This window comes from Bos grunniens, chromosome 11 (genome assembly GCF_055505025.1).
Source record: "Bos grunniens cultivar Pamir isolate PY7600 chromosome 11, Bosgru_T2T1.0, whole genome shotgun sequence".
Taxonomy (NCBI): Eukaryota; Metazoa; Chordata; class Mammalia; order Artiodactyla; family Bovidae; genus Bos; species Bos grunniens.
The window spans coordinates 100,718,227-100,741,554 of NC_141175.1; the positions used below are offsets into that span (position 1 = coordinate 100,718,227).

Below are 23,328 nucleotides of genomic sequence, written 5' to 3' on the forward strand. Positions count from 1 at the left end.
ACTCCTTGGAAGGAAAGTTATGACCAACCTAGATAGCATATTCAAAAGCAGAGACATTACTTTGCCAACAAAGGTCCATCTCATCAAGGCTATGGTTTTTCCAGTAGTCATGTATAGAAGTGAGAGTTGGACTATAAAGAAAGCTGAGCACTGAAAAATTGATGCTTTTGAACTGTGGTGTTGGAGAAGACGCTCGAGAGTCCCTTGGACAGCAAGGAGATCCAACCAGTCCATCTTAAAGGAAATCAGTCCTGAATATTCATTGGAAGGACTGATGTTGAAGCTGAAACTCAAATAGTTTGGCCACCTGATGTGAAGAACTGACTCATTGGAAAAGACCCTGATGCTGGGAAAGATTGAAGGCAAAAGGAGAAGGGGGTGACAGAGGATGAGATGGTTGGATGGCATCACTGACTCAATGGACATGAGTTTGAGTAAACTCCAGGAGTTGGTGATGGACAGCAAGGCCTGGCGTGCTGCAATCCATGGGGTATCAAAGAGTTAGACATGACTGAGTGACTGAACTGAGATGTTTTTCTGGAACTCTCTTGCTTTTTTGATGATTCACTGGGTGTTGGCAATTTGATCTCTGGTTACTCTGCCTTTTCTAAATCCAGCTTGACCATCTGGAAGTTCATGATTTACATACTGTTGAAACCTGGCTTGGAGAATTTTGAGTATTACTTTGCTAGCGTGTGAGATGAGTACAATTGTGTAGTAGTTTGAAAATTCTTTGGCATTGCCTTTCTTTGGGATTGGAATGAAAACTCACCTTTTCCAGTCCTGTGGCCCCTGCTGAGTTTTCCAAATTTGCTGGCATATTGAGTGCAGCACTTTCACAGCATCATCTTTCAGGATGTGAAATAGCTCAACTGGAATTCCATCACCTCCACTAGTTTTGTGGTGATGCTTCCTAAGGCCCACTTGACTTTGCATTCCAGGATGTCTGGCTCCAGGTGAGTGATCACACTAATTATCTGGGTCAAGAAGATCTTTCTTGTATAGTTCTTCTGTGTATTCTTGCCACCTCTTCTTAATATCGTCTGCTTCTGTTAGGTCCATACCATTTCTGTCCTTTATAGAGCCCATCTTTGCCTGAAATGTTCCCTTGGTATCTCTAATTTTCTTGAAGAGATCTCTAGTCTTTCCCATTCTATTGTTTTCCTCTATTTCTTTGCATTGATCACTGAGGAGGACATTCTTATCTCTCCTTGCTATTCTTTGGAACTCTGTGTTCAGATGGGTATATCTTTCCTTTTCTCCTTTGCCTTTAGCTTCTCTGCTTTTCTCAGCTATTTGTAAGGCCTCCTCTGACAACCATTTTGCCTTTTTGCCTTTCTTTTTCTTGGGGATGGTCTTCATCACTGCCTCCCGTACAATGTCAAGAACCTCCGTCCATAGTTGTTCTTCTTGAAGAATTCCTCAGTCCCAGGCAAACCCAGACAGGTGGCCCTACCTGGTACTAAGCAGCAGCACCCCCGGATGTCCCAGTTTGATGTAAAGTGAACAAGGGTGGGGATTTGATGCTATTCAGACTGTGCGCCTTCAACCAACAAAGGTGAATACAACTATTTCTGCACTGAAGTCTGATGGGGGAGAACTAGTCTTAAAGGAATAATTAAAATACTAAGTGAAGTAAGTCAGACAAACAAAGACAGACAGCATATGATATCACTCTTATGTGGAATCTAATTTTAAAAAATGATATAAATGATCTTGTTTACAGAACAGAAACAGACCCACAGATTTCAAAAACAAACTTAAGGTTACCAAAGGAGAAACATGGAGGGGAGGATAAATTAGGAGCTTGGGATGGACATGCACACACTACTATATATAATATAGAAAATCAATAAGGATCTACTGTATAGCACAGGGAACTCTGCTCAAGATTCTGGAATAACCTACAGGGTAAAAGAATCTGAAAAGAATAATATGTGTATATGTATAAGTGAAACTGAATCACTTTGCTGTACAGCTAAAAACTAACACAACATTCTTAATCAATTGCTGTTGTTGTTCAGTTCCTAGGTCACATCTGACTCTCTGCGACCCCATGGACTGCAGCATGCCAGGCCTCCCTGACCCTCACTATCTCCTGGAGTTTGTCCAAGTTCATGTCCATTGAACTACAGTTAACTATATGCCAAAAAAAAAAATTAATACAGTATGTTAAGGGGAAAGGTGGGCTTCCCTGGTGGCTCAGATAGTAAAGAATCTGCCTACAATGCAGGAGACCTGGGTTCAATCCCTGGGTTGGGAAAATTCCCTGGAGAAGGGAATGGCAACCCACTCCAGTATTCTTGCCTGGGAAATCCCATGGACAGAGGGATATATATACACACACTATACTGGAGTGAGTCACCGCGCCCTCCTCCAGGGAATCTTCCCGACCCAAGGACCGAACCTGCATCTTTTCTGTCTCTTTCATCGGCAGGCCGGTTCTTTACCCCTAGTGCCACCTATGTTGTCTGCAACATCACAAGGCTCTCCTTGGGGTCTGCAGGGGACGTCTGCAATAGACTTGACTTCCCAGACACTGAACCTCTTCCCAAGGGCACCCTAATACCTACATGAGACCAGAAATGAGGCTTCAAACCCGGTGATGCAGGTGCCCCTGGGCAAGACAGCCTCTCACCAAGCTACAGTCGCATCTCCTGCTATGCGGTCGGCCCTAAGTTACTCCATCCACACACTCTGCTCCGTAGACCTGGCTGCTGCCTTTCGGTGGTAGTGTGCACTCACTCCGTCGTGTCCAACCCTTTGTGCCCCCATGGACCATAGCCCACCAGGCTTCTCTGTCCATGGGATTTCCCAGGCAACAATACTGGAGTGGCTAGATGGGAGGGGGGCTTGGGGGAGAGTGGATGCATGTATATGTATGGCTGAGTCCCTTTGCTGTTCACCTGACCATCACAACACTGTTAATCGGCTATTCCCCAATACGAAACGCTTTGGTGTTAAAAAAAAAAAAAAAAGAAAGAAAGAAAGAAATACAAATAAAATTAAAAACAAAAAAAGAATACTGGAGTGGGTTGCCATTTCCTCCTCCAGGGGATCTTCCTAACCCAGGGATTGAAGCTGCTTCTCTTGCATCTTCTGCACTGGCAGGCAGATTCTTTACCACTGAGCCACCTGGAAAGCCCATGCCTCTTAAGAAATCCAATTAAAAGTGCCCCCTTAGGGACAGGCAACAGGCGCTATGAGAAACCAGAAATCTGTAGGGTGCTGAACCACATGGCTCTTGCGTCAGGGTTTGTATAAATAAAACCTGGCAGCCTGAGGATTTATGTAACCAGATCCTCCCAGCTTGGAGTTTCCTGGAAGCGGGTTCAGAGTTCAGTGGCTGCAAAGCTATTTCTCCATCACAACAAGCAAGCCTTCTTCTCAGGGACGTGAAGCATTGATTTAAAAAAAAAAAATTCAGGGACATGGATCATGCATGATTTCAGGGATGTAGTCACAGGCAAATTAAGCTCTGAGATGAGCTCGTTGGTTTTGTCTGGGGAATGGACATGCATCCTGTCCATGTGGAAAATGATTCTTGAAGATGGGGTATCACTGGGATGAAGTTGCTGCCCGTGGCGCTGTTCTCCTGAGGCCTGGATGCAGGGCTGCCCGAGTGTGTCAGCTGGGGTCGAGGTGTGCGGCTGACTCAGAGTTTCCCCAGGCTTCTCAGAAAGACGTGGCTCGTCCCCATCTGACTCAGCATTCCCCGCTGCTAAGCAGCCCTGCCTGTATGCTCCTGTTCCCCCGTCCTCAGACACCCTCTTCCCCAGCTGGCAGAGAGGCCCCATACCCTGGGAGCCCATCCACAGCTTGTCTGGCTCCAGGCTGGGCCAGATTCTTAACAGGAGGGAGGGCAGGTACCTGACCCTGGAGGCCTAGCCCTGCGCCTGAGATGTTTCTGCCTCCTTCCATCTTTCCCTGTGGTCAAATAAGCAGCTGGAAACAACCAGGACAGACTCAGACCTACAAGGACGACATATCTGATGCCATGATCAGGACAACCCCAGGCCTGGGAATTAATTAATTTTCTAAATTGAGAATTGAAAGAAGGGGAAACTTCAGACTTTCTGTACCAGCAGTTGTATCTGTTGAAAAATAATTGCTGGGCTTATTCTGTCAAGAAGAGGAGAGGAAATAATATTTCATAGGGAATTGAGGCTTATTTACTTAGCGCACAATCCTTTTTTTATTTTAAAAGTAATTACTGGCTTCCTGGACTGAACAGCTTGTGTGAAGCCAGCGATTCTCAGGGCAGTGGGCATGATGGGAGTCAGGAGGCAGCAAGTGACCAGATCTCAGACCCAGGCGGGAGCTGCCGCTTCCTGAGGACCTTGCGCAAATGATTTAACCTCTCTGTGCCCCAATTTCTGCATCTGTACAAGAGGCAAATGATGATGGGACCTAAGGTTCCAGGGGTACCGTGGGGTCCGTCTGCTCCCAGGTCTATGAACACCTCCTTTGGGCAATCAGAGGTCAAGGTGATAGTGGTATATCATCACACAAACAAACAGGTACAGGTTCTGGGCCTGATGAAGGACGAAGGAAAATCAGAAGGGGGTTCAGGGGGTGGGGCCAGGAACAGGGAGAGGCCATAAGGGACCCAGGATCCAAAACTGAAGATGGCTTGTATACTGCAGGCACTCACAGGGCCCTGACCATCAACGCCCCCCCAAAGGGTGCTCCCAGGCTGCCTGGGGCCAGGCGCCGGGCAGGGGTGGTCCAGGTGGAAGGGGTGGTCCAGGCAGGTTTTGAGCCAGTAAAGCCTTAATAAATGCTAGCTGCTCTTAAGAGAAACAGAAAGAGGAAGCAGAAAAACTCTAAAGTGAAAATATAAATTCCCAAAAGTTTCAACAGAATGGGGTCATTTCATGTTGGAGCAAAGAGCTGGACATACCTTGAAGCACTGGTTTCCAGCTATAACTGCATCTGGGAAAGGCCAGGGGGTGGGGGCACAAGGAGGGGGGCAGACATAGATAAAAACAAATCAAGACAACAGTATTAATGCTAACGCGGGAGCAGCTCCAGAGCTTTTGATTCACTTGACCTTGCACGGGGCCCCAGCATCATGTTTTGAAGGCTCCTGCCAACCCACTTGAGAGTCCTTTGGACAGCAAGGAGATTAAACCAGTCAATCCTAAAGGAAATCAACCCTAAATATTCATTGGAAGGGCTGATACTATAGCTGAAGCTCCAATATTTGGCCACTTGATGCAAAGAGCCGCCTCATTGGAAAAGACCCTGATGCTGGGAAAGACTGAGGGCAGGAGGAGAAGGGAGCAACAGAGGATGAGATGGGTGGATGGCGTCACTGACTCAGTGGACATGAGTTTGAGCAAACTCTGGGAGATAGTGAAGGACAGGGAAGCCTGGTGTGCTGCAATCTATGGGGTCACAAAGAGTCAGACACGACTTAGCAACTGAATAACAACCCAACCCACTGCCGGAAAAATTCCATAGACAGAGGAGCCTGGAGGGCTACAGTCCATGGAGTTGCAAAGATTTCTATACAGCTGAGGGCACCAGGGGACTCTAGGGCACAGATGGGGCTGAAAACTGGTACCCCAGGATGGAAGGGTGTTTAAGTCACATCAGTCACCTTGTCTGGGCACACTGTGTGCCAATCACTGTGCCAAAGCCTTTATGCAAATTATCTCAATTCCCCACAACACACTCAACTCTACAGGATCAGTAATACCATCCCCATTTCACAGATGAGGAAGCAGAAACTTCAAGGTGTTATGTCAATCTCTCAAATACTCACAGCTGCCTACCATCTTGTTGTTCAGCTGCTCAGTCATGTCTGACTCATTGTGACCCCACGGATGCAGCACACCAGGCTTCCGTGTCCTTCACTATCTCCTGTGCAGTCACTTGAATGGGTTTACCATGCTATCAGGGACAGATGTGGACAATGAGTTCTGCTTTAGAACACAAGGCGTGGTGTCATTTATAAAGATTAGCGTGCAAGATAGTTACAAGTCTCCAAAGCCGGGAGTTCGGAGCAGGGAGCTCTGATTCCTGGAAAATCCACTCCACAGCACATTCCTGAACGATGCTCGGTAAGTGAGATGTGTCTGCCCCACAAAGGATGAGTCAGGGGCGGGCCAGAAGAAGGCAGGGGGCTCGCGAGCTCTGACACACCAGAAACTGAACTGGGCAGCCTTAAGCACAGTAATCTCCTCCCTGGACCACAAGGTGAAGTTTAAGAGGAAACCTGAGTTTCCAGGGGGAATTAGTCGAGTCACAAAGGAACCACTAAATCAGTGAGGTCACACAGGGATGAAAATGACGGAAAGAGAAATTACTGGCCACAGTCTCCCAATGTAGGACCATGATAATTAAAAACTAGCCTTGGCAGCCGCCCCAGAGCAAACGCATGAGGAGCGGGGGGACACACAGCTGCCCAGCAGTTCTGGAGGTGAGGGTGATCCCTGGAGAAGCCGAAGTGGGGGCCACACGCTGTCAGTGTGGCCAGGGACCAACTTCCATTTTTTCCACTCTGTTCTCCTGCCAAACTGTCACTGCAAAATTCCCACTAGGCCATCTGTGAGCTGTGTGACCTTAGGCAAATTGCTTAACCTTCCTGAACCTCCACAAACGGTAGCTACTACTACTCTTTCCTGTGATTCAAAGTGGCTGAGTCTTTATAGGATTATATAATGTACTGCCTGATATCATGTAGCATCAGGGTGGGCAAACCTTTCCTGTAAAATTACAGATAGTAAATATTTCAGATGTTGTGGGTCAAGAAAGTGAGAGTGAAAGTCACTCAGTCGTGTCCAACTCTTTGCAACACCATGAACTGTCCATGGAATTCTCCAGGCCAGAGTACTGGAGTGGGTAGCCTTTCCCTTCTCCAGGGGATCTTCCCAACCCAGGGATCAAACCCAGGTATCCCGCATTGTGGACAGATTCTTTACCAGCTGAGCCACAAGGGCAGCCCAAGAACACTGGAGTGGGTAGCCTATCCCTTCTCCAGTGGATCTTTCTGACCCATGAATCGAACCAGGGTCTCCTGCATTGCAGGTAGATTCTTTACCAACTGAGCTATCAGGAAAGCCCAGCTGGACCCTCTGGGTCAAGAAGCAAATATAAATTTGCCCTTGGTAGTGGGCACCCTATGGGTTCAACTGCATTGGCTGGAGACCACCTCAAGAAGAACAGCCTGTTGGGGGTGGGGGCCTGGTGGACCAGATTAGATGGATGGGGGTAGTTGATGGGGATTCAGCCCCTGCCATCAATTTCTCTTTGCCAATGACACCCAGACCTGTTCCTCCTGGAGGACCAGTTGGTTCCCCCTTGAAAACTAACTGGAAGCTAAGTCAGTTTCCTCCAATGTCTCTCCAATCTCCAGACTGGGAGTCCAGAGCTCAGGGTCCAGCAGGTGTTGGGAGCAGAGTGGGAAGCAGGGTTGGAGGGGACACCCTAGCTTGGGCTCACATTGCTCACCTTGTGCCCTGGGCCATGCATAAACAGGAGACAGGCTGCACTTTGTCTGTGGACAGTGGTTTGTTGACCCCTGATATAACAGGAGAAGCCCATCTTTAACCTTAGTGGGAGGGATGGGGAATGACCAGTGAGCACCCCCACCAGCCTTCTCCAGGGCACAACCTACTGATGAAAGAAATTCTCACAGATGGAGATGTGATGAAATTGCTCTGGCTTCTACGTGAGTGAACTGGATGCTGACTAAAACAGTCTGTTTCTGGCTGACCAATCCTACAATGTGTCCATGCAGGCGGCCCAGGTTTGATTCCTGGTCAGGGAACCAGATCACACATGCCACCACTAAGAGTCTGCATGACACAACTAAAGACCCTGGCACAGCCAAATAAATAATTAAAAAAAAAAAAAACCCTACTTCGTGCCTCTGCTTTAATCATTACAGAAAAGGGTGCATCAGCCAGAAGTAAAGAAAATCCATGTTAAAAATAAAGATGAAATACCTCCCTTCCTGGGACACAAATGCTAGGTACTCCTTCCATGGTAACACTCGCTTCCCAGGTGCGAAGGCCACACTGACGCCTGTGCACATGCCGGTCTGTCTTTTTGAAACCTTGAAGGAATGAATCCCTGACATAGTTCATGTTTTCTGTTCTGATAAAACAAAACTGTACTGATGGGAGGGGAGTTGGAGGGAGGATGGACACATGTATATGTATGCCTAAGTCGCGCTGTTGTCCTCCTGAAACCATCACTACATTGTTAGTTGGCTATACCCAAGTACAAAATAAAAAGTGGGGGGAAAAAAAAACTGTACTGAAAGCCCTGCTTCTCCAGAGAAGTTCCCCAGAGTTATCTGAGAGGTTGTCTACCAGGCTGTAGTCCTCAGTTTGACTCAGATCAAACCCTTTTCTATTATTATACAGGTTGTTACAGAGGAAGTTTAGGTGGTTTGCCCAAGGGCAGTCAAAACTGTGGTTTTTCCAATGGTCATGTATGGATGTGAGAGATGGACCATAAAGAAGTCTGAGCACCAAAGAATTGATGCTTTTGAACTATGGTGCTTGAGAAGACTCTTTAGAGTCCCTTGGACAGCAAGGAGATCAAACCAGTCCATCCTAAAGGAGATCAACTCTGAATATTCATTGGAAGGACTGATGCTGAAGCTGAAGCTCTAATACTTTGGCCACCTGATGCAAAGAGCCAACTCATTGGAAAAGACCCTGGTGCTGGGAAAGACTGAGGGCAGGAGGAGAAGGGGGAAACAGAGGATGAGATGGTTGGATGGCATCACTGACTCAACGGACATGAGTTTAAGCAAACTTCGAGAGACAGTGAAGGACAGGGAAGCCTGGTGTGTGCAGTCCATGGTGTTGCAAAGAGTTGGACACAACTGAGCAACTGAACAACAACTGATTCTTTTCATCGACACTACCAATGGGCTGTAAAAACACTTCATTGGGTCACTACCAGAATTTTTTAAAAAAATGAAACAAAGAGAATGAAGTAAATTTGGGCTTGCAACTGTGTTCATACGTGCATGAACATGTGCTCTGGGTACAACGTCAAATGTCTCTAAGAGTACTTTTTGGCTTCTGCCAATCTCAAAAGAGGTTTTCTCATCTAATCATCAAGGACTCATGGAACATTCACCATGAAGATTTAATGCTAAGTTCTTTGAGGAAAATGCTCAAGTCATAACCCTCTGTTTACCCAAGACCTACCATCTTCTGTAGGAAATGGAAGGAAAAGGGAATCCGCTAGTCTATGGCCAAGGGATGCTCCCTGGAGGACCCTGGGGTGGGCGTAGGGTCTTTGCTAGCACACTTCCACCTCCCATGTGTCACACATCTACACAACCAGAACATCTTATAGGGTCTCCAACCCAGTGGTTTCTCAGACTGGGCTCTGAGGAACCCTAGGGTTCCTTAACGTGCCGAGGGTATGACCAGGGGCTTGCCTGGGGCAGGGACAGATTCTTGCCTTCTCTCCCTGACTTCAGCCAGTATAACTTTGCATTTTCTTTTCTATAGTTCAAGACAACTGAAGGGCTCCAATTCTAAAGCATCAAACAACACAAAGAGATGAAGGCCATCTAAGTCATCCAACTCATGTTATAGCTGGGAAAACCTGAATTACCCACGGAAAAGGTGGCAGCTTAGAAGGAAGACTGGCCTCCAGACCTCAGCCCCCATGCTGCTCAGTGGTCCTTATACCCCACTGGGACAGAGCCTAAGGAGAGGCCCAGCCTGTTCTGTGGTGACTCCCAGCAGCCACATCACAGTGCAACCAGACGATGCTGTAACACCGAGCTCGGAGTCAAGGAAAAGCCAGTAAGACACACATGGCTTCAGGCATTCATTGAGGGGCATTACTGTTCATCTTCCACTATCATTTATCACAGGTCTGGCACAGACTGGCTCCGGGGTCATGGACAAGTCAGTTCACATCTCCAGACTTTGGTTCTAAAGTCTTCTCTCTGTTCTAAGTCCTGACTTTAGAGAAAGGGGGTTCTCAGGGAAATCCCCCAGGTGACCATGATGGCTGATCCCCTTTATCTGCAAGGGTCACATTCCAGGGCCCCCAGAGGATGCCTGAAATTTGGGGATTTCCTAAAGGCAAATACCTATAATACACTTTAATTTATGAATCAGATATAGTAAGAGGTTTAAAGTGAGTGTTAGTCACTCAGTGGTGTCCAACTCTTTGTGACCCCATGGACTGTAGCCCACCAGGCTCCTCTACCCACGGAATTCTCCAGGCAATAATACTGGAGTGGGTTGCCATTCCCTTTTCCACTGGATCTTCCTGACCCAGGGATTGAATCCGAGTCTCCTGCATTGTGGTCAGATTCTTTACCATGAGCCACCAGGGAAGCCAAGAACTAATAATAAAATAGAACAATTGTAACGATCTCTTATGATAAAAGTTATGTGAATATGGTCTCTCAAAATATCATACTGTACATATGTAATGCTTTTTCCTTCTTAACTAAGCACTTCTCACGCACTGTGGCTGTAACTTTTGCAGTTTGAGGTGTGACAGCAAAACCAACAGAAATTTATTTTTGCTTTTTCATAAATTCACAGATAGAAGATTCATTCTTATTCGATCTTAGCAACCTCAGCATGTAACTTTTTTCTGTCCTTACTAAGTGACGAACGTTCACGTTTTCACTCAAGGAAGCACTTTACAGCATTTCTTTGCCATATGTGAATTGCCAGCACCACTCCTCTGCATGTTGGGGCTGCTGTTAAGTAAAATGAGGGTCACTGAACACCCGCATCATGGTAGCATGACAGGTGACCTGATAACCCAGTGGCTACTAAGTGACTGAGAGCCGGGACATGCTGAGCAAAGGGATGAATCACATCCTGGAAGCACAAGATTCCATCACGGTCATCAGAATTGTGAGTGATTTACAACTGATGAATTGTTTATTTCTGGAATTTTCCATTTAATATTTAAGACCATGGTTGGCCCCGGGGTACTTGAAACCATGGAAAGTAGAGCCTTGAACAAGGGGGAGGACTGTATTAACGACACTGCTATGACGCACGCTGGGTAGGGTAGGGGGGTGGCCACACCGCCACCTACAGTCAGTCCAGTGGCAGGACACAGCCTCTCTGAGAGGCCCTGGAGCGGGAGACCGTGAGTCAGACCCCTCCGCTCGAAGCTCAGCCCAGCCCGGCAGAAAACTCAGGGACACTGCACATTTGGAGGTTGGGAATATTGATTTCATCATCCTATTTCTCTTGTGTAGTTGAGGAGACCCAGAGATGTCACATGATTGTCCAAGGGATGTAGAATTGTGCCGAGGAAGAGAGAGACGCGGGGGGGTGGGGGCCGGGGGGGAGAAGGGGAAGTACTTGGGGTTTGAGGCTGAGAAATGTCCTTTATTATTTGTTGACTATCTTCTGTGAAGGGATGTGACATATTTTATCTCTATGAATGCTCATGAGAACCATGCAATATAGATATGATAAACCCACTTTACAAAAGAGAAAAGGGAGACCCAGAGAGGACAGAAATGAGTCTGGTCACTCAGCTCAGGGGTTGAACTCTCATCTCCTGCATCAGCAGGTCACGTCTTTACCATTGCACCATCTGGGAAGCCCTATCAAGTAACAGGTCTGGTCTTCCAACTGGTTTGTCTGATTTCCAAATCTGTGCTCTTCCCACTTGCTCATGACGCCTCAGGGCCAAGCTCAGCACACCCAGAATATCCCCCACTTGGTGTCACACAGGCCAGGCCAGCAGAGAAGGTGCTCCTCATCACCACGTGGAGCGAAACCCACCACAAGGAGAGCCAAGCTCCAACCCAGCTGGAGCATCACTGCCTCCTTGGACTGACTGCCTGGAGCACCTCCAGCCTGCCTCCCTGGACTGACTGCCTGGAGCACCTCTCTTCTGCCTCCCTGGCATCTTGTCTCAGATGCACCCATGAGGAAACCACGAAGACAAGGCTACAATTCAGTCCCTAACTCTGTACTCCAATTACTTTAAAGGTACACGTAGCCCTTTATATCTTTACAAACTCTTTGCCACTTTGGATAGTTTCCTACAGAACGCAAACATATTATGAATACGGTTACTTATAAACAGCTTCCTGGGTGGTGCAGTGGTAAGGAATTTGCCTGTAATACAGGAGATACAGATGACAAGGGTTTGACCCGAGTCAGAAAGATCTCCTGGAGGAGGAAACAGAAACCCACTCCAGTATTCTTGCCTGGACAATCCCATGAACAGAGGAGCCTGGTGGGCTACAGTCCATCAGGTCACAAAGAGTCAGACACGACTGAGCACGCACGCATGTACCGCCACAAGTGGGAAAAGGACAGGTTTGGAAACAAGCTTCCTTTCCGTCTCGACCTTTGATCCTTCCTTGGCAAAAACAGGATAACCACGGGGACATCCACACAGGGTCAGGGTGAGGAGCAGATGTAGGGATGTGTCTGGATCTTGTAAGTCCCTATACCACAGTGCGCTGGCTTTATGCCTGCAGGCAGCCCACCATGCAGCCTCCTCTCTTACGTCTCCTGCATTAGCGGGCAGGTTCTTTACCACTAGTACCACCTGGTTCGTGCCCTAGCAGTTCCATTCCTAGGCATATACACAAGAGAACTGAATACACAGGTCCATACAAACCTTGTGCAAGAATGTTCATAGCAGCATCATTCATAATAACCCAAAGGTGGGAACAACTCACTGTCCATTGATGAAAGAACTACAAAGCATGGGATATCCACACAATAGAGTGTCATTTGGTAGAAGAAAAAAAAACATTAAGTACTGATCCATGTCCCCTGTGCATGAACCTGGAAACATTCTGCTAAGTGAAAGAAATCATTTGCAAAACACATGCTTTATGATTCCACTTATATGAAATGAATAAAATAGTTGGATCATAAACAAGGCTGAGCACCGAAGAATTGATGCTTTCAAACTGTGGTGCTGGAGAAGACTCTTGAGAGTCCCTTGGACTGCAAGGAGACCAAACCAGTCAATCCTAAAGGAAATCAACCGTGAATATTCATTGGAAGGACTGAAGCTGAAGCTCCAATACTATGACCACCTGATGTGAAGAGCCAACTCATTGGAAGAGACCCTGATGCTGAGAAAGTTTGAAGGCAAAAGGAGAAGGGGACAGCAGAGGACGAGATGGTTGGATGGCATCATCACCTCTTTGGACATGAATCTAAGCAAACTCCAGGAGATAGGGAAGGACAGGAAAGCCTGGTAGGTTGCCCAGAGCTGGGGATGACGGGAAAAGGGAATGACTGGTCATGGCTACAGATTTGTTTTTACTTTGTGGCGATAAAAAAAATTCAAGTACATTATAGTGATGATTGTACAACATGGTGACTGCACAGAAAAATCACCAAATTATAGACCTTAAATGAGTCTGTAATGCAATAAACTGTATGACATGCAATAAAGCTATTTTAAAAATAAAAATAAAAATCCAAAGAGAGAGAAACACCTGGGGTTGGGAGAGAGGGTCAAAAAAGAAGAGTTTCCATTTTGTGTGTGTGGGAAAACATCCCAGACTGGACTCTGGGAACTCTGATGTGTGGCTTTGGCCATTTCCCAGGGATCCTTGTGCAACAGCAAGAAGCCAAGGGCCTCCCACTCCTCAGGTCCTCAGACCACCTGCTCCAAGGCACGTGGCCTTGTGTGCACAGTCGCCTGGAGACCCACCTCCCATTAACCTTCCGAACCGCTCTGTGACCCCAGGGGAGGGGAGGCCTAGAAAGGGAAACTGATCAAGGAGCATCTGAGAAGAGGCCAAAGGACATTTGATAACAAGGGAAACGACTATTTGTTCTGCTGTAGCCACGCATTCCGGGAAACAAACTCACCCAGAAGGACAATGCAGATAGTGGAGTGCAGTTTATTACACTGGCGGGCCCAAGGCTGAGTCTCCTCTTAGCCAGGGATCCCGACCAGTTTTGTGAAAACCTGATATACCCTAAGTGTACGTGCCCAAACCCACCTCCCCAAATTCTCTGAAACTAGTCTGAAAGTAGGAAAAGAAAGATACAATCAAAGTTAAGCTGTGATTCATATGCCTTAAGCCTAGGTAGTTAACAGTGGACAATTATCAATAGGCCTGCCCTGTGCTTATTGGGGTATGATAATAGGTCATACCCCAATAAGCATAATAGAATGTATGATTCTATTCGGTTACACAGATAATTAGGGTGTTCTTTTAGGCAACGGAGAGTCTAGGTACAAGCCCTGGGGCTCTTCCTTCCGGGGGCTCTGGTTTTCCTGTTGGTATGTCGTTTCCATGGATACTGGGCATACAGCTCAAAGTCCACAGTCAGGCCCAAGATGGAGTCCTGCTCTCAAGATAGAGCCTGTTCTGTCTGTTTGCTCCTTCAGTTCCCAAGTACAGAGGAGATGGTGACACAGAAGGTCCATCAAGGGATCACGTTTGAGGAAATAAAACTAAAGGTTCTTTGGCCTGGGTGAGCTTTTAAAATTTTAGGATGTCGGGTACGAAGTCCTGTTGATTACGGAAGGCCTGTTTCCTAAGGGGGATATGGAATAAATTACCCTCAACTCACCCCTGCAGTGTGCCAGCGTGCCTGAGGAGGACTCAGGGCTCTAGGTGGACCCCAAGGAACATGGGACCTTGGCCCGGCGGCTCAGGTGACACCTCAGCTTCTGCACCACAGACAGAGCACGTGGGCCTCTCCAAGTGAGAAAACCTGTTTGAGACATTGCAAGGCTTTCAAGAGTTAGCATGTGATTCATTTCCACACCTCAATCACTGTTTCAATGTCTTCAAGGAAAATCTCACAGAAAGGGGAATTTCAATTAACACCAAATCACTGAGCCCCCAGCATTGCCCCAAGGAACTGATGACTCATTCCAGTTCTCTGGGGCTTTCCTGCTGAGGGAGGGGACCCTGATGATCCACCCCTGGTTTCTGAAAAGGAAAAAAGAAGCCTTTCATACAGGACAAAGCATTCATCAGCATAGCGTGATGCTGAATACAGGTCAAATAATGCAAATTATTGTCCACATTCCATTTGAATGCACGAGCCTTTGAGATGTTGGGATTTTTCTAGAATAAATCCCAAGCTTTTCATTTCAACCTGGTTTTCTCCTTGTGGTTCTGGGTACAATACTGTGCTGAGTCACTCAGTCACACCCAACTCTGCAACTCCATGGACTGTAGCCCACCAGGCTCTTCTGTCTCTGGGATTTCCCAGGCAAGAATAGTGGAGTGGGTTGTCATGCCCTCCTCCAGGGGATCTTCCTTGACCCAAGGATCGAACCTGAGTCCCTTGTGTCTCCTGCATTGGAAGGCGGATTCTTACCACTAATGCCACCTGGGAAACCCTCTGGGTACAATAGTAGGAACTAAAGGGGTCCAGAAAGCAGAAAGTCCTACACAAATCAACCAGAGTCCCTCCTCCAGGAATCCCGTGGAGGGACAACCTGTCTGAGCCTCTGACCAGCCAACATCTTGTTTACACTGCAGGCACCTGCATCCATCTTCCATTGGAATGCAGCACACAGCTGTCCCAGGCAATCAAGCACATTATGGAAAGCAGTCATCAAATAATTGCCTACATGACAGTGTAAGAAATAAGCCAGAAGGATATTCTTCTCACTCTTCTTAGAAATGAGGAAACAGAATTACAAAGGGGCACACTGTTTGAGTAATACAGTGTTTGAGGACAGGCCACCCAGGCTTGCCTGATCAATTAGAGTACACCATCCTCACGGCCAGTGACGAGTGCAGAGAGGAGTGCAAGACACACGCTGGGCAAGCTAGACTCTTGCTGGGGTTCTTTGAGCCAGAAATATTGGAAAGATCATCTTTTCTCTAGTGGGTTGCTGATAGCAAATAAAAGGTACCCCTTGACCTACCAGTGGCTAAACATGCCTACCACAGGAAAAGAACCTGTTCAAGAAACACAAAGATAAGGCACCTTATTGGCCCCTGGATCCAGCTATGCCTGAAGCTGTTATGTTCCTGGATTTTGTTTAACTTTACTGAATTAGAAGCTAATAGATATTTTATCTCTCTCTCTTACTCTCCCTCTCTCTCTCTCTCAGTTTCCCTCCCTCCATCTTTCTCTCTGTCATTTGTTACTTTAAGACTGTCATTTGCAAATAAAAAGTTTACCAATATAAGTTCTTAGTTATAAGTCAGATAATTTATTAAACGTTTTATACTTTTATTCATTTGCATATTTTGATCATATTCAGGGGAGAAAACCCAAAAGTGGCCTAAAGAAATCCTGAAATATTACCTTTATAAATTTGTTGATGACAGAAATTGCCTGCTCATTCCATCTAAACTTGAAGTTAGTCTTTGGTCAAATGTAGTGAAAACAGGGACTTTCCAAATCCGGACCTATAATAGGATTTGCTGTTTTGGATGCCAGCCAAAGGAAATACTCATAAAAGAGAGAATGCTTGGTGGACCCCCTCATCTCTTTAATTCAAGAAGAGAAAAAAATTTTATTGCTGTGAAGCTATAAAAACACTTCCAAGAAACTGAAGTCACATGTTTTCTGGAAAATCTAATTGCTGCTTTGCACTCACCAAGACATTTTATTAATAAAAGGTCGTTAAAGTATGACTATAAGTTCTAGTCTGCTGTTACTTGTAGGTCAGAATTCTCAGGGTGGCCCTGTTCGCTACAGAGGATGTTGGATGTTACCATACTCACAGGCGTCTGGTCATGAACACCGTGAGCATTGCTGCCATAGACACAGCCCAAACTATGACCTTGCTCGTTCGCGCTCATGCTCACATCTGACTCTGTGACCCCGTGGACTGTCGCCCTCCAGACTCCTCTGTCCATAGTGTTTCCCAGGCAAGAATACTGGAGTGGGTTGCCATGCCCTCCTCCAGGGGATCTTCCTGACCCAGGGATTGAACCTGTATCTCTTTACGTCTCCTGCATCCGCAGGTGGGTTCTTTACCACTGGCGCCACCTGAGAAGCCTGTCAAAAAGTACACACTTCTATATTTACAGTAGATAACCAACGAGGGCCTTCTGTAGAGCACAGGGAACTCTGCTCAATATTATGTAACAACCTCAATGGGAAAAGAATTTGAAAAAACAGTTTGAAAAAGGATAGATATGCCATAGAGTATAACTGAATCACTCTTTGCTGTACACCTGAAACTAACACAACATTGTAAATCAACTATACTCCAATATAAATAAAAAGTTAGAAAAAAAAAAAAGAAATGCAGCACGTGGGAGCCTGTAGTTGCTGGTGAAACTGGTAAAACCTCATAGCAAGTACTCGGAACGCTATTACTTCCTCTTCCCCATGGGCCCATTACACATGGAAGCAAATGTGTTCATTAAAGATTTGTTTTCCTCCTAAAAGAGCTCTCTGCAGGTAATCAGAACACTTAAAAAGTGTTCTGGTTCTTGACGTGTGAGTGGCCTTGGGGCCTGGGTGGAAAAAGCCTTGAAAGTTCTCCTTCACTTGGCAGATAAGGAGAGTTTTTGCTTAGACGTTCCCGCATCTTCGTAAGGGTTAAACGGGGGACAAAGCTAAGGATTCCGGGCATGCAGGGCATTGCTGCCCTGACACGCACACCCACACACACCGAACCATCCCCTCCCAGGATCTAACTCAGGTGATCTGCTAGTTCCTGGTGACTTCCTAGCTTTGTCAAAGCAGACTACTGTATGGTATTGTTTGGCTGATAAGTCACGTCTGACTCTTTGCAACCCTATGGACTGTAGCCCACCAGGCTCCTCTGTCCATGGGATTCTCCAGGCAAGAATACTGGGGTGGGGTGCCACTTCCTCCTCCAAGGGATCTTCCTGACCCAGGGATCAAACCAACATCTTTTATGTCTCCTGCATTGACAAGTGGATTCTTTACCACTGAGCACCAGGGAAGTCAATCTGGGGATTCCCTAACCCTAAAACTAAAGATCCCCCAGTATTCCCACACCTCATTTGTCTGACTCAGATTTCTACACAGTTTCCAAGCCACAGCTTCCCAGCAAGGGGATGAAGGAAGTATAATGATTCAGGGAACCTGCTCCTGCCTACACGCCCACGATGGATGATAAGGAGCAGTCCACTTGGAACAAAAGTAGCAACCTTCTCTGGATGCTGAGAGCAAGCCTGTGATTTCTCCTCCCTGCACACAAGCTCGGAGCTCTCTGCCCAGCATCCTCTGGCTCAGAGGGGTCCAGTTTGGTTCAAGCAATTTTCTTCCATAATTCTTTTTTGCTCAATTTTTGGCCAAACTTAAAAAAAAAAAAAAGTTTCTCATGAGACTGCAAATATATTTAAAGAGAAGTCTCTAGAGTTTTTGCTTATTCCTCTGGTCTAAAAACAGTGCTGACTCCAGCCATACCTGCAAGATGCTTTTGTTCAAGGTTGGCTATGGATGCACCCCCTGTCCTAGACGTGATAGAATAGAGGGAAGGGACAAATCTGACAGTTGACCACTAAGATCCCTTCTAGCAGAGAGTCCACCCTGCACGATCCTTTAATATCCCTCCCTGGCAGTTCTTGGGCAGGAATTCTGTCCCTCATTCCTCAGCAGACCTTTCCAGGTGACACAGTGGTAAAGAATCCCCCTGCCAATGCAGGAGACATGGGTTTGATCCTTCAGTCAGGGAAATTCTCTGGAGAAGGGAATGGCAACCCACTCCAGTGTTCTTGCCTGGGAAATCCCGTGGACAGAGGAGCTTGGTGGGCTTCAGTTCACGGGGTCGCAAAGAGTCAGACAGGGCTTGACAATGGAAAAAACAACAACTTTTACAGAAAAAGGTTGCCAGCCCCTGCTCTGGAGAATGACAGTGACAAATAACGCTCCTTGCAGGCAGCACGCCCCTGAACTGTTCTGCATGCTTCTTGCAGAGTCTCTCATTGAATCCTCACAGCAGAGCTGATAAAAGTATACCAATCAGTTCCACAGAAGAGAGACAGAAAGCTCTAAGGTTCTCTCTTAGAACTGCTTTGGTTGATGTTTAGTTGCTAAGTCGTTTCTGACCCCAGGCTCCTCTGTCCGTGGGAATTCCCAGGCAAGAATACTGGAGTGGGTTGCCATTTTCTTCTCCAGGGGATCTTCCTCACGCAGGGATCGAACCTGCATCTCCTGCACTGGAAGGCGGATTCTTTACTACTGAGCCACTTGGGAAGCTCTAGAACTGCTTTTGCTGCATTGCAAATGTTATCCCACCCCAGAAAAGTATTCCTTTTTTTAATAATAATAAAATAAGTTTTAAAAACAGAAAAGATCAGTGAAAGTAAAAACTGATTCTTTATAAAGATATGAAATTGATAACCCTTCAGTCAAACTCAAGAAAAAAATCCCAAATCAATAAAATTAGAAATGAAAAAGGAGAAATTACAACCAAGACCATAGAACTACAAAGGACGATAAGAGACTATTACAAGCAACTCTATGCCAATGTCAGCAGTGTAACATTGGCAGGGAAAAGCCTCTTGATGAGGGTGGGAGAGGAGAGTGAAAAAGCTGACTTAAAACCCAACATTCAAAACACTAAGATCATGACATCCAGTCCCATTCAGTTCAGTTCAGTCGCTCAGTCATGTCCAACTCTTTGCGACCCCATGAATTGCAGCACGCCAGGCCTCCCTGTCCATCACCAACTCCCAGACTTCACCCAGACTCACGTCCATCGAGTCAGTGATGCCATCCAGCCATCTCATCCTCTGTCGTCCCCTTCTCCTCCTGCCCTCAATCCCTCCCAGCATCAGAGTCTTTTCCAAAGAGTCAACTCTTCACATGAGGTGGCCAAAGTACTGGAGTTTCAGCTTTAGCATCATTCCTTCCAAAGAAATCCCAGGGCTGATCTCCTTCAGAATGGACTGGTTGGATCTCCTTGCAGTCCAAGGGACTCTCAAGAGTCTTCTCCAACCACAGTTCAAAAGCATCAATTCTTCGGTGCTCAGCCTTCTTCACAGTCCAACTCTCACACCATACACGACCACAGGAAAAGCCATAGCCTTGACTAGACGGACCTTTGCTGGCAAAGTAATGTCTCTGCTTTTCAATATGCTATCTAGGTTGGTCATAACTTTCCTTCCAAGGAGTAAGTGTCTTTTAACTTCATGGCTGCAGTCACCATCTGCAGTGATTGGCAAATAGAAGGGGCAAAAGTGGAAGCAGTGACAGATTTTATTTTCTTGAGCTCCAAAATCACTGCAGATGATGATTGCAGCTGTGAAATTAAAAAACACTTGCTCCTTAGAAGGAAAGCTATGACAAATTTGACAGTATATCATAAAGCAGAGACATCACTTTGCCGACAAAGGTCCATATAGTCAAAACTATAGTTTTCCAGCAGTCATGTACGGATGTGAGTTGGACAATATGCAAGGCAGAGCACCAAGGAACTGATGCTTTCGAACTGTGATGCTGGAGAAGACTCTTGAGAGTCCCTTGGACTGCAAGGAGATCAAACCAGTCAATTCCAAAGTAAATCAACCCTGAATATTCACTGGAAGGACTGATACTGAAGCTGAAGGTCCAATACTTGGGCCACCTGATGCAATCAGAGCCAACGCACTGGAAAACACCCTGATGCTGGGAAAGACTGAAGGCAAAAGGAGAAGGGGTGGCCTAGGATGAGATGGTTAAATAGCAGCACTGACTCCATGGACATTAATTTGAGCACTCCAGTTGATATTGGAGGGCAGGCATGCTGCAATCCATGGGGTCTCAAAGAGTCGGAAATGACTTAGGGACTGAATAACAACAATAATGGTCTTTATTGGCCATACTTCACAGCCTCAACATTCCATCAGGCCTCCAATTCCCATGAAAATTGGCTTCAAGCTCCCCAAGCTGCCCTCGGGTCCTCAATTCAGCCCTCCGGTCACCTCCACAGGTCACCAGGAAGGGACACACCTACTATAATTAACAAACTGACGTCCTGGAACTCATCAGCCTCTTGAAATTGGTTAGAACGAGCCTACTTCAGTTTGAAAACTCCACAGGTCTCATCCACTCAAGAACAATAGCCCTAAGTCTTTCCTGACCTCCCCCCTGACCTGAGCCCTCCAGAGGGGCCCCGACCAGCTCAATCTGGGGCTCTTGAAACCACAATCCTGGGAACAACCAAGCTTTGTCTTCATGAGCACACCTGCAGCCCTTTCTCATAAAAGACCGTTTAACAATAACCTGAGCTGGAGGAAGCACAAGCTGGAATCAAGATTGCTGGGAGAAATATAATTAACCTCAGATATGCAGATGACACCACCCTTATGGCAGAAAGTGAAGAGGAACTAAAAAGCCTCTTGATGAAGCTGAAAGAGGAGAGTGAAAAAGTTGGCTTAAAACTCAACATTCAGAAAACGAAGATCATGGCATCTGGTCCCATCACTTCATGGGAAATAGATGGGGAAACAATGGAAACAGTGTCAGACTTTATTTTTGGGGGCTCCAAAATCACTGCAGATGGTGATTGCAGCCATGAAATTAAAAGACGCTTACTCCTTGGAAGGAAAGTTATGACCAACCTAGATAGCATATTCAAAAGCAGAGACATTACTTTGCCAACAAATGTCCATCTAGTCAAGGCTATGGTTTTTCCTGTGGTCACGTATGCATATGAGAGGTGGACTGTGAAGAAGGCTCAGCACCGAAGAATTGATGCTTTTGAACTGTGGTGTTGGAGAAGACTCTTGAGAGTCCCTTGGACTGCAAGGAGGTCCAACCAGTCTATTCTGAAGGAGATCAGCCCTGGGATTTCTTTGGAAGGAATGATGCTAAAGCTGAAACTCCAGTACTTTGGCCACCTCTGTGAAGAGTTGACTCTTTGGAAAAGACTCTGATGCTGGGAGGGATTGAGGGCAGGAGGAGAAGGGGACGACAGAGGATGAGATGGCTGGATGGCATCACTGACTCGATGGACGTGAGTCTGAGTGAAGTCCGGGAGTTGGTGATGGACAGGGAGACCTGGCGTGCTGCAATTCATGGGGTCGCAAAGAGTTGGACAAGACTGAGCAACTGAACTGAACTGAACAATAACCCTCCATTAACTTCCACTTATGGAAGAAATGACTATTTATTTAAACTAATTGGCTTTGGTAGAACTTGAATATTTTCATTATGCAAGTGTGTTTTGAAGAATGAAAGCCAGCCATGGCTCAACAGTGGCCCTCAAAGCACTGGTTGGTATCCATGGCAGCAAGAGGAAGCACTTGAGAACAAAGCTATCCGGTGGGAGACCCCAGAATACTTCATGCAACTTGATCAAAGAGACTACTGGCTTCCTTCAGCAGTTGGCCTGAAGCCCAGTTTCTGGCTTGACTTAAAAGGACTTAGTCCCACCCATCCTCACAAACAGGAAGATCTGTTGCATCCACTGGATCTCCTGGAAATGATACCGTCCCTTGATCTGCCCTTGTAATCCATCACCCACAGAGCGGAGTCAGTGGTCTAGTGATCTGAGAACCCACCGAAATTCTCCCAAATCTCTAACGCCCATGCCGTGTTGTCTACAACTCCGTCGGTGCCATCACCTGTTTAAAGGTGAAGTGCCCTCTCCAATGACAATCCATGGCTTCATCAGCTAGTGAAACCTCAGCATGGGGCTTCCCAGGTGGCTCAGTGGTAAAGAACCCATCTGCCAATGCAGGAAATGCAGCTTCAATCACTGGGTTGGAAAGATCCCCTGGAAAAGGAAAGTGGCTACCCACTCCAATATTCTTGCCTGGGAAATCCCATGGGCAGAGGAGCCTGGTGGGCTATAGTCCATGGAGTCGCAAAAGATTCAGAACAGGACTCAGCAACTAAACAATAACAAGAAAACCTCAGCACACCTCAAGGTGGAGCTTACAGTAAAACAAGAAGAAAGGACAAGAGCTGGGGATCTTTGTCTCCTAAACTATCTACACCTCAGTTAAACGGGAGCAGTAAGTGTCACCTGCCATTCCCACAGGCGGTGGCAAGGATGAACTGAGTTCAGTATAAACTATATAACCGTATGCGCTCACTGTTTTCTTGCCTAAAGCCAGACTAGAGGAAAGAAGAGAAGGAAAGACCAAAAACTAGGGGGCTTACCAGCTAGGCCAAGGTTCCAAGAAGCAGGGGATGCTCAGAGATGAGGTGAGATAGCCAGGCATGGGCTCATAGGCAGTGGCTCCAGGCCACAGCTTGAGACACTACGCTGATTGTTTTGCCACGGGGCAACCTGAAGGCTCAAGATGCTGAGCACAGGTTGCCATGGCGCTCTCTCCCTGACTTCTAGATCCTTGGCAAAACCCCTCTTCACTCTGTACCACCTGTGTGGCAATGTCTTCCTTGAGCTACCTCCCTGCTCTGTGGGTCATGCATCCTTTTAAAATCTTTCATGCATCACAGGGTAGTGTCCTGCCTTTCCTGCTCCAGAAATAAG

At 46.6% G+C, this 23,328-nt stretch overlaps 1 protein-coding gene across 1 annotated transcript in view; it reads right to left on the reverse strand.

Moving 5' to 3' along the window:
- Positions 1 to 23,328, reverse strand: part of IL1R1 (interleukin 1 receptor type 1) — a 195,702-nt gene that overhangs the window by 140,693 nt on the left and 31,681 nt on the right. The window contains exon 3 of the mRNA XM_086327820.1: positions 14,526 to 14,669. The gene's annotated coding sequence lies outside the window, so the exon portion shown is untranslated. The remainder of the gene's footprint in view (positions 1 to 14,525; positions 14,670 to 23,328) is intronic.